Here is a 12331-nt window from a genome sequence, read left to right on the forward strand (position 1 = left end):
ATATATTTATTATTACAAATTAAAAAAATTATAATGTTAAATGCATTTGACAAATACATACGAATATTATATTAAATAAAATAAAAAAATAATTTTGGAACAAATCAATATTTCTAATTAGAAACATTAATTATAACATGAATGTACTTTTTTATTTCCTACCCTATAACACCACACAATTTACAACCCACATCTAATTTTGTTTAAAAAAGGAATTACATAGTTAACATAATTAATTACCAATTAAATCAATATTATTAATTAAAAAAGGAATTAAAACTCATAAAACTTAATAACTTCCCACATGTTACCCCTATAATCTCCACAAACCATAGCTAAAGTAAAACAATTAATTACACAATTAAAACCTTTTTTCAACTAAAAAAAATGGTATTTAACAACTAAATATAAAGTAAGTAAACTTAATTTACTCCCGACCCTTTACCCCTATAAAAGTAAATCCCACACACAAAAAATATAAACAATAACCTCAATTAAATATCAATGAATATATTAAGATGATCAATGAATTATTAATTAATGAAACATAACTTACTTCCCACCCTTTACTCCTATAAACTCCACAACCACATCTAAAATTAATTACACAATTTCCATATTTATTTTCAATTAATTAATCAATATTAATTAAGAGCTTATTATTAATTATTAAACCTAAATTACTTCCCACCCTTTTACTCTAGAAATCCCACAACCCGCACCTAAATTTAGACAATTTACATAATTAATTTACAATCAATTAATCAATGTAAATTAACAACTAATTATTAATTAATCAAAAATAAATTACTTCCCACCTTTTACCCCTATAAATGCCACAACCCACACCTAATAAAAAAATACACAATTACCACCATTAATTAGCAATTCATTAATATTAATGAACAGTTAATGATTAATTACAAATAAATTATTTCCCATAATTAACACTATAAAATATCAATTAAATAAATATTAAAAAATAAAAAAGAATCAATCATTACTTTATTATAATTAAATTACTTCTCACCCTATTCCTCTATAAACCCACAACCCACTATAGAACTAAAAAACGCAAAATGTAGTTAATAACTACTTAAAATGTAAACAATACTTATATAAAAAAACATACATCACATACATTTAGAATATAAACTAACACACATAACACTAACAAAAAAATCGATATTTTAGATAACTATATTTTTGCAAACGATATTAATGACTTCTATATTTTTAAAAACATTTCTTACTTTAAATTCAATATTTTTGACTATGATATTCTTGCTCTCGATATTTCTGCGTCACGATATTTCCAACTTAATATTTGTGTAAGTCGACATTACCAACTCGATATTCTGTCTGAATAACGATTAAAACAGGTTATTTGAGATTGTTGTGCCTGGAGATTTGTGGTTGTAGAGTTAGGTGCCCAACACAAGAACCAGCCAGGCTTGATCCTAATAATGCCTGCAGGTGCAGCTGACAAATACAAGGCAGTGACTGAGCATTTGAAAAAACGAATTCAGAGAGGGATATAAATAAGGAAAAGATTATGAGGACAACATGAGATCCTAAAAAGTCAGTGCATTCTAATTGTGACTGATGCAAGTATGTAAAAAGTACAGCAGAGTTGACAATCCAGAGGAAGATGTTGTTGTGGAAGATGAGCCGAGGTCAGAAATTAGCAATCATATTGAACAAAATGAGTTGTATTGGTCGACAAAGGGCATTGATGAGATTTTATAATTGGCAAAGATTAGTAGTTATTATCTTGAAAAGAAACAAAAGAAATAGAAAGAAAAGCTGATGATTGCTCAAAGAAAACAATTTGAAAAATTATCAAGGAATCAAATGGGTGCAAAAATGTATTTTGTGTGGTATGAATCAACTATTACATCTGATACAAGAGGTGATTGGAAATATTGAAAAAGAGTGAAGCTTGCTATTATTGTGGGCAGATCGGGCATTGGAAATGAGAGAATAGAGACATGATTCAGATAGGGTTCAAGAAACTGTAGGTCAAAACCAATTTGTGCATAGAAATATTGTGATGCTGGATATGCAGAACATGCTGCCCCAAGATTTACAAAGGATCTTAAAGTTATTAAGTCTAAATGTAAAGCACTAGAAAGAAGATGGAGGAGATAATACTCTTTAACTTGTAAAGAGGCTTACAACGCTGGTCTTAAAAGTTATCATTCAGCGTGTAAAGAGGTACCCATTTTTTTTACGTTGTTAACACAATAACTAAGGCATCTAATCGTCCTCTGGCTCTATTTTTGGTAGTGAAGAAGTTAGCTGGCTCTGATACCATCCCTCCTCCTCCTGGTTTTGATCAAAATCAATGTAACAACATTGCTGACTTCTTTATTCAGAAGGTTGAACTTATTTACATGTCACTCTCTGCTCCTTCCCCTTCCTTGTGTAGTATGGCTTCCGCATTTGACCCAACATATCACAGTAATTGTGACCAGATAGGCAAGATTTCTTCCTGGCACCCATTTGAAGAGGTGTCTTTCGAAAATTGTTTAAACAGTATTAAATCTGTGTCTCCTCTTGATCCTTTGCCTATTAACATCCTTTGTCAGCTCTCTGCCACATCCAAAGGCGTCCTTATCGATCTTCTTAACTCCTCTATGTGGGAGGCCTTGGTACCCCCGAGTGGAAGCGAGCCATGGTCATCCCTTTGTTGAAAAAGGCAGGAGCAGATCCTTCTGTACTATCTAACTTTAGGCCTATATCTCTGCTTCAGGCTTTCTCCAAAATTTTGGAGAAACATATCAATACTCAACTGACAAAACACATAGATAAAGTTGGCTTTCTTCATTATTCACAATCCGGGTTCAGAGACAACTTTTCAACTGAAACCGCTCTGCTTGGGGTTATTGAGAAACTGCGCCAGCATTTAGATCTTTCGATCTTCTTAACTCCTCTATGTGGGAGGCCTTGGTACCCCCGAGTGGAAGCGAGCCATGGTCATCCCTTTGTTGAAAAAGGCAGGAGCAGATCCTTCTGTACTATCTAACTTTAGGCCTATATCTCTGCTTCAGGCTTTCTCCAAAATTTTGGAGAAACATATCAATACTCAACTGACAAAACACATAGATAAAGTTGGCTTTCTTCATTATTCACAATCCGGGTTCAGAGACAACTTTTCAACTGAAACCGCTCTGCTTGGGGTTATTGAGAAACTGCGCCAGCATTTAGATAAAGGGGAAACTGCAGCACTCATTCAATTAGATTTGAGTGCCGCATTCGACACTGTGTCGCATAGCATCTTGCTTAACACCCTTAGGTCTCTTGGGCTGGACGGCACTGCCCTATCCTGGTTTGCTTCATTCCTTGAGGGTCGCACTTTTCAAGTCTTTTCAGCTAAGGCATCATCTAAGATGTGCGTAGCAGCACATGTAGTCCCACAGGGATCCATTTTAGGCCCCCTGCTCTTCAACATCTATGTCAGACCTCTGGCAGAGATTGTGGAAGAGGCAGGTCTATCCCTATATTCGTATGCGGATGATACGCAGATTGTCTTCTCAGTTTCCACCACTAAAGACGCGACACAATCTGCCCTTCAGTGCGGCCTACAGCAAGTGACAGAGTGGATGCGCCTTAACTTTTTGAAGTTAAATGGAGATAAGACTGAGGTCCTTATCCTGGGCAAGCACAAGGACCTATGGGGCCCTCACCATTGGCCTCAGAAAATGGGTTCCTGTCCCCTACCTGTCACCCATGTCTGTAATCTGGGCATCATTATTGATGATAGTCTCTCTATGAGACAACAGGTGGCGAGTGTTGCTGCCATCTGTTTTACGATCTTGAGGTGGCTTAGTAAGATAATTTGGATGCTTCCTGCCTTAACCCGACGCACGGTGGTCCAGGCACTCATCACCTCTCGCCTCAATTACAGCAATGTTCTCTATCTCGGTAGTTGACAAACGGTACTCAGAAAGCTACAGGTAGTTCAGAACTCTGCAGTATGCCTTCTTTGTCAAGTTCCTAGACAGGCTTCCATCTCGCCGTATTTACCTGACCATCACTGGCTTCGAATTGATCAAAGAATTAAATTTAAAACTCTGTGTTACATCTTTAAAATCAAACAAGGTGTGGCACCAGCGAATGTGCAAGAGCTCATCCATCCTTACATTCCTTCTCGTCCCCTGTGCTGTACAGCCTACGGAGACTTTGTGATTCCCAGATTTAAACTTTCAAGAATGGGAGGCTGTTCCTTTTCTTGTCTTGGCCCCACCAAAAATCTGGAATTCTCTTCCGGTGTCCATGAAGAATGACCCGTCTTATCTCAGCTTTCGAAGAAATCTTAAAACTTGGCTCTTTTAGTAGCAAATGATTCTTGACTGCTCCTTTTTTAGCAATTTGTGTGCTAGGCGCCGGGGAAAACCTTTTTGGGTAGCTGCGTGCGTCACAAAATGAATTTAATAATAATAATAATAATGCAAAATCAGAAAACGATCTTAAGGCCAATGTCAACAGCCCCAATAATACAAAAAATCAAATGCTATGTAATACCGGCTACTGAGAGAACACAATGATTCCCACTGCTGAGATGTTAGGAAGCACTTCACAATGAAGGTGCCTGAAGGGTTGAGGGATTGCTTACTTGAAGTAAGCGTGGGCGTAAAATCTGTTTCCTTCGCGAAATTTGCGGATTTTTGGCAAATTAGCTGTCCGCGAATCAAGCAAAATTGACCAAAAATCTGCAAAATCGCAAGCTGCGGATTTTTTGCTTGGTTGCGCTTGAAAAATACAATATCGCACGAGCTGCGTTGACTTACCGTGATTCTGAGCCCGCCAAGTTGTTTTTCTCCCGGTTTGCGTGTGCTGCGCCATTTTGGAACTTGCTGAGTGATCGTGCGAGAATTGTTTGACCGCGATTACGTCATCGCGGCCCGCAATCTTGCACAGCGAGTGTTTGACAACGCGAGTACGTCATAAGGGCCCGCGATCACGCATCGCGGGAGTAAACAATGCCCAACACGTAGATGCGGCGCGCAGCTGACTTCCGGCGGAAGATTTGAACAGCTCACTTTCCCGAAATTGAAAAAATTGCAATTCTGCACAAGAAATCCACCAAAGCAGCATAAACCTTTTGAAAATGACGATTTTGATCAGAATAACTCCTCAGATTGACATTTGGCTGCACTTTTTGGTGCAAGTAGTCCATTTTTGGGGTGGGGGGTGGGAGGAAGGAAGTGCCCCAGTCCCCAGAGTCTCCAACTTCCTGTTCCTGTCCAGCAGGCTCCTCCCAGTGCTTTGTCCATATCCTGGTCACTTTTGATTTGGATCAGGAGCTGGAAGGATTACTTTTTGTGGCTGCTGCTGTATATTTGTATATGAGGACTTTGGAGTTTGGATCACTTTTGGACTTGAGATTTTACAAGTAAGTTGGTGTTGTTTGTTTGGGGCATTGCAGTTGCTGCAAATACAGTTTTAAAACTTTTTTCACAACTTAAAAAAAATATATATTGTGGGTATCCACAGTATCCAGTAGGGCCAGGGTTAGTCATGGGTGCATGATACAATTGTTTCTGTGATTTTTTTTAACTTAATTCTCATTTATGTCATGGAATTTTAGCTCACTGTTATACTTTTTTTTTTTTAATTTTGGGGTGCCTGTAAAGCCTCACTAGCCAGTAGGCCCAGGGATAGTGAGTGGTGCATGGACCAAGTCTTTATGTGGGGTGCCTTTAATTTAGACATCATTGAGGGCATGGGTGGCATTGGATTGTGGTGATTTTTGTGTGATTTTCGACTTTTTGGGGTGTTGTTGGGGCCTGGCCTTGTGGGTGGGGGCCATTTTGAGGCCTGGTCCAGGCAGGGCATGGCCATGTGGCTGGGGGTCAAGGGGCCATTTTGAAGCCCCACTTGAGGGGACTCGTCTAAGAAGACTAAGTTTCTTTATTCTTCGTAATCCATCCATCTGCCTTGAGGTAAATGGATAGGGGGAGTCTGGAGGAGGAGGATAGAGGAGCATGATTGAGTTGTGAACTTGTGAACCTCAGGAATGCAGACTGCGGCACCTTCAAATCAATAGGGAAAATAAGATGAAGACAGTGCAGCTGATGGACTTGTTGTGATTAGGTGATTAGAGTTGTGTTGTGGTAAAAGTTTCAAAACAAAGAAAGACAGACAGGAATAAAAGTGAATAAGTGGGACTGAAATTACTGACTGACTACATGCTTGCTGATTGCTGACAGAGTTACTTCTGAAATTGACAGGAGAGGCTGCCCTGTGGGCCCTCATTTTCCGAAGAAGATGCTTACAAAAAGTAGAATAGGTGGAATAATGAGAAGATGGCATGCAGTGGACAGCAATGGCTGTCTGGCTCTGATGAAACCAATTGCTGTTTGTTTTTTGTGCATGAAATGAATCATATGTCTTGTCTTAGTTATTATTTAATCTTTTACACAGTAATTGTAACTCATATCTACTACTCTGTTTTATTTTACCTTGTTTAATTCAAATTGTACTTCAACTTCAGGGGGCATTGCTGGAAAGGTCTAATATTGGATGCAAGTGGTTTGGAGAAAATCCATGGTGAAAATGTTTTTCCGTTTTAGCTCGCGTGCATGTTTTTGGGGGACTGTTTGGGGGTTCTAGGTTTTTGGGGGTGGGTTTGGGGGTCTGGGAATACTGCTGGGATAGTCTAATTTTGATTGCAAGTGGTTTCAAGAAAATCCATGGTGGAAAAGGGGGCTTTTGGCCTAGTTGCAGACAGCGTTTTGGCACAATTTACGCTGAGGCCTAGCAGTATTGGGTGTTTTTTGGGGGCTGTTGGTGGGTTCTTGGTTTTTGGGGGTGGGTTTGGGGGTCTGGGAGCACTGCTGGGAAAGTCTAATTTTGATTGCAAGTGGTTTGAAGAAAATCCATGGTGGAAAAGGGGATTAGGGCCTAGCTGCAGAGCGCTTTTGGAGTGTAACATTTTCCATTTTTGCTTTTGGCCTGTTTGGGGGTGTTCTACTTTTTTGTGGGTGGGTTGAGGGGTCTAGGGGCATTGCTGGGAAGGTCTAATATCGGATGCAATTGGTTTGGAGAAAATCCATGGTGGAAAAGGGGTTTTGGGCCTAGCCCTTGTTGCAGAGAGCGTTTTGGCACTGTTGAAAGTTAGGCCTAGTAGTAGTATTGCATGTTTTTGGGGGGCTGCTTGGGGGGGTTCTAAATGTTTGGGGGTGGGTTGAGGGGTCTGGGGGCACTGCTTGGATTTATGGATAGCTTCGTATCCAAAGATTTGTTTATCTTCATTTGTTGTTTGTCCATGCTGTGTTTTTTTTCCTCTCTCCACAAAACTTTCTCCACAAAACCCATTCCCTTCCAAGTTTCAAACCCTAACCCTCTTCCCCCGGGCTGTGTGGTTTTCATTGAGGTGTGAGTAAATTACAACAATAATTCCACACACTTGCTGGGGAGGATAAGGTGCAAGCAACCTCCTCAAATCAATTTTAAGGCAGCTAGATGAATCCAAGGATATTGTAATTCAGGTGAAAAAAATAACGAGTATTTTAAAATAAATTCTAAATTTCATACCCACCATCGATAGGATCCATCGTCAACATCATCCTCCTGCATGTCAAGAAGACTTGTTGTTACGCTGCTGTGTCACTGTTCTTGTTGTAGCCATAATCATCCATGTAATTCTTTTTTCCCCATACTTATCTTCAGCATTGCTTAGGCTACTCTCAGGCCTCTCAATGTCTCATTTTTTACTTTGTTTTTCATATGCTGCTACTCCTTTGTGGTACCACTCCTACTAACACCACAACAACGGAATTTCAGTCCGGGATGGCGTAATCACCATTTGCCATGCAGCCAGCTCTGTGCCTAGCTCTATTTTCAAACACGAATTACAAGTAAGATAAGTATTTTGGGGAGGTAGAATAATGGTCTAGGACTCGGAGGAGGGACTGACAGTAGTACTAGTAAAGTGCTAGTAGAACAATTGAATTCACTAACTCTGTTAGGGGCACTTTTGAACATTTTTGGATGTTTTAGGTCATTTATGCTGGTACGTTTGAGGGAACCAAACATGTCGTAACCCCCGCCCACCACCCCACAAAATAAGATCAACGCGTACACTATGTTGAAGTATGTAAAATGAATAATGATATATTTCCCCTAACAAAAATAAACCAGCCCCACCCCTCCCTACCCCAAACAATTGTCCATTTCAAATAGTCCAGTAGTCCCAAATAATCCCCAACTCCCGATTCCCACCCCCCCCAACAGTCTTTAAAGAAAGGGCAAGGGACACAGTCACTTCCGGGGGTGTCTGGACAGGCCGCCCCCCCGCTCCTTGCGGAGGTCCCGGAGCTGTTTTTCAAGGTTGTCCACCTTGCGCTCCAGGTAGTCTACTCTTAGGCTTCGGCGGCGCATGCGTGCCTTCTAGGCTCTGGGGGGCCAGCTGCTGGTGTTCTTGCAGCTGAGCAGCGTCGGGGGGCTGTCCGAGCACTGCACCGTGATGGAGGCTGCTGGGTGGTGGAGACGAGGGCAGTGCTGGAGGAGGTTTTTGAAGCCCCCTCCTCCTGTTCCCGAGCTCACAGCCGGGAATATTCCACCCGAATGGCCTCCATCTTCCTGGCCCTGGCCCGGACAGCCATCTCCCTTCTGGTGAGCTTTTTGGGAGCATCTATATGAAGAAAGAAAGAAAAATAATGTAACAAATACTCTTTAACAATAAGACTAAATAATTCAACAGAAAGTTGTCTCACAGTAACACTAGCAATTTGCAAGCGCAGTATAACATTTTGGCATGTATCTTTCCACCGCCTTTGTAGGCCTGTAACGTGGGAGTTTCAGGAATTCTACTACCAGGAAGCACTATGGACTCAATACATAGTCAGAGAGTCAGAAAGTACACCAGTATTCTTCTTTTTTTCTCTAGTTTTGCGAAAGAAATTACTTGTACGTGAACTTGTCAGTCAGCTTGCACCCAAGAAAAAGAGACACAAGCCATGATGACGCAGACTTGCATACATTACTTTAAGCAGTACATGCTGGTGGGGATAGGGAAGCTCTTACTTTTGTATAGGGGTGGCACTGGTTACATCAAAGGCTACTGCTCAATGTAATTTATATTTCGCACTGCCCCCCTGGGCCTTAAGTACTGCAAAAGGAAAATGAAGATTATTAATTTCTGATCATGTATCCAGCCGATCACATGATCTCTTGGCTTATATGATGGATGACTTTAGGTGCTTTGTTGTGAAAGATTGAGTGAACAACAGCGATAGTCTACCTATGATTAACACAGCAGAAAGAAAATTATGAACTTAGGAAGTGAGAGAGGTAACCATAATTGCCGGAGGAAGGGACTTACTTGACTTGATATATTTGTCAACTATACAATACATACACAATATATGCTGTGCTTGCAAAGTAAACTACTGTACTGTTACTTTGTTCAAGGGAGAGTTTCTGAACAATCACAACTTTTAATATTTGGATTTCCTCCGCTTTGCTACTCTGGCACGGACATGCTGTTCGAACAAAGTAACACGCTTCATGCACTGAGCGTCTGCTCTACAAACACCTCTGCTATGTATGAGGAAGAAGATACCATCCAGGCTTCCAAATTGAACGTTTATCATTCTTCTTATTGTGTGCACTGCTTTCACTCCTTACCTGCAATTTTAAAACTGCCTCTTTAATCTTCCAAGCCCCGTTCCGTTGCGGCATCTCCGGAGGGCTAGAGGGAGAAGAGTCCTACTTCTGCTTGCACCACTTCCTGGAGGGGTAGCGCTCTAGTCCTGGAGCACCCCACTCTACTTAAGCTGCAAGCCAAGCCCACGCGCAGCGGACGCGCACAGCGGGCACGCCGGCGGCGTGCCAAAGGCAAGCCCGTCTGTGCCCGTCCGCGCCCAGCCCAGACCAGGTGCCAGGACTCCTGCCCCGCTTACTGTAAATCAAACTACCCATCTCAGGTATGACTCTCAGACTCTTCGGAACCTAGAGCCTCTTATGGAGGCCTACTGCCTCCATGCTATGTGTCCGATTAACACCGGCTCGAGCTGCCTCAACTGCCACTTTGAACTTAAACCTTCCACAATACTTGATTGTGACTCCCCGCCACCGATTAAAATGTATCTTTTAAACTGCCGCTCCCTAATAAAACACAAAGCAGAATTATCACTCCTTTGGAAAACCTCAACCCGGACGCTATTTTTCTCATGGAAACTTGGCTAAGGGATGAGGTAGACCCCGCTATTAGTAATATCTTACAGCTAGGCTACTTGCTTCAGAGGGTCGACAGGAAAGCGGGAAGAGGAGGGGGGATAGGGATACTGTTCAGGGACTACTACCAATGCAGATCCTCCCTAGCTGAAGTCCCTGACTGTGAAAGCATGAGCTTCGCACTTGAACTTTCACCCACCCTGACCTTCTCAGTCCTACTACTCTATCGACCCCCTGGACAGATAGGCAAGTTTACTGATTCTCTCCCCTCCCATGTTGCTGAGTTAGCTCTATCCTCGCCAAATTTCACGGTGTTGTTAGATATACACATCCACTTAGATGATCTCTCTGACTACCAGGCGAAGGCCTTTCTGAATAACCTAGCAGCCCTTCAAATCACGCAGAAAGGATTTAAACCAACGCACAACAAAGGTCATCTATTAGATACTGTCCTCAGTAATGACCATAGGCTACATGTAGGCTTTCCAATCCCCCTTCCCTGGACGGACCACCTGTTGGTACCGCTCATCTGGGAAATCCCAAATCCCCCCCCGGCCCCATTCCATGCCACACTAATGTGGATTCAGAAAAGGGGGTGGTGATGAACAGAGTGTCTGAATTAAGCAGACCACTCTTACCCAGTCCAAAGATCAGGGCTTGATCCATCACCGTTTTTTAGCTCACTGCACCATCCCAGCTCAGAACTTGGCTATATGCAAATTAGTCTGACCCTGGCCCAGTGCATCATGGGAACAGGGCAGACCAAACTACCAAGCCAATTCTTATACTGGGAAGGAAACAAGCTTCCGGGGACCGGTTTCTGGCATTTCAGCCGTCTTCGGCCCGGCTTGCTTGAATCCTGATGGTGCAATGAGCAAGGGACTCACATCTGAGTATACCCTACCACGCTTATGGTGGACAAAAATGATTCAGAAAAGGGGGTGGTGATGAACAGAGTGTCTGATCAAGCCCTGATCTTTGGACTGGGTAAGAGTGGTCTGCTTAATTCAGACACTCTGTTCATCACCACCCCCTTTTCTGAATCGTTTTTGGCCACTATAGGTGTGGCAGGGTATTCTCAGACATGAGTCCCTTACTCACTGCTCCATCAGGATTCAAGCAAGCCGGGCCGAAGACGGCTGAAATGCCAGAAACCGGTCCCCGGAAGCTTGTCACCTTTCTGGTGAAGAATTGGCTTGGTAGTTTGGTCTGCCCTGTTCCCATGATGCACTGGGCCAGGGACAGACTGATTTGCATATAGCCAGGTTCTGAGCTGGGATGGGGCAGTGAGTTAAATAACGGTGATGGATCAAGCCCTGATCTTTGGACTGGGTAAGAGTGGTCTGCTTAATTCAGACACTCTGTTCATCACCACCCCCTTTTCTGAACCCCTTTTCTGAATCACACTAATGTGGAGGAATTGGTTGAAGGTATCAGCTAACCAATGGACAAATTCCCTCTTAGCCACCCCTTTACTTTCAGGGGATGACCCAGATTCACTTAATACTTTAATGAGTGGATACAGACCTCATTGGACTCTGTGGCCCCCCTTGAAAATTCTCAAGAAAAAAACTAAGTCCAAAGAAGCACCATGAGTTAAGGCAAAGGTGTAGGAAATTAGAGAGGAATTGGAGACAAGCTATAGGGGCGCATAACAGAAAGATTTATAGAGAAGCCATCAAGAAATACAAGGCCGAAATCACACTGGCACAATCTGTGTTTTATGAGCAAAAGATAAGGATGGCAGCCAACGCCCGAGGGAAATTTTCCGAATTACCAAAACACTGATTAAAACTCCACCAAACTCCCCTGACCCAAAAGAAGCCCAAAACCGCTGCGACAAGCAGGCAGAGTACTTTTTCCAAAAAATACAGTTCATCTCCCTTTCCTTTACTTCAAATGAACATAATCCCCCGGACTCGCAAAACACCTCCGCAAACTCCAACTGCCAGCTAGTTGAAATTCCACTGCTTAATGAGGACTCCTTGAACGCAAAAATGTTAAAAGTGTTGTTAGGCTCTCCCACTGACCCTGCCCCCCGCGCCATCTGTTGATGGTTGCGGACACTATTAAACCATTCTTATTAAACATCTTGAAAACTTCCATCACCACAGGAACTGTACCAAAGGCATGGAAGTGCGCGCAG

Source organism: Lissotriton vulgaris, chromosome 9 (assembly GCF_964263255.1).
Source record: "Lissotriton vulgaris chromosome 9, aLisVul1.2, whole genome shotgun sequence".
NCBI classification, from domain to species: domain Eukaryota; kingdom Metazoa; phylum Chordata; class Amphibia; order Caudata; family Salamandridae; genus Lissotriton; species Lissotriton vulgaris.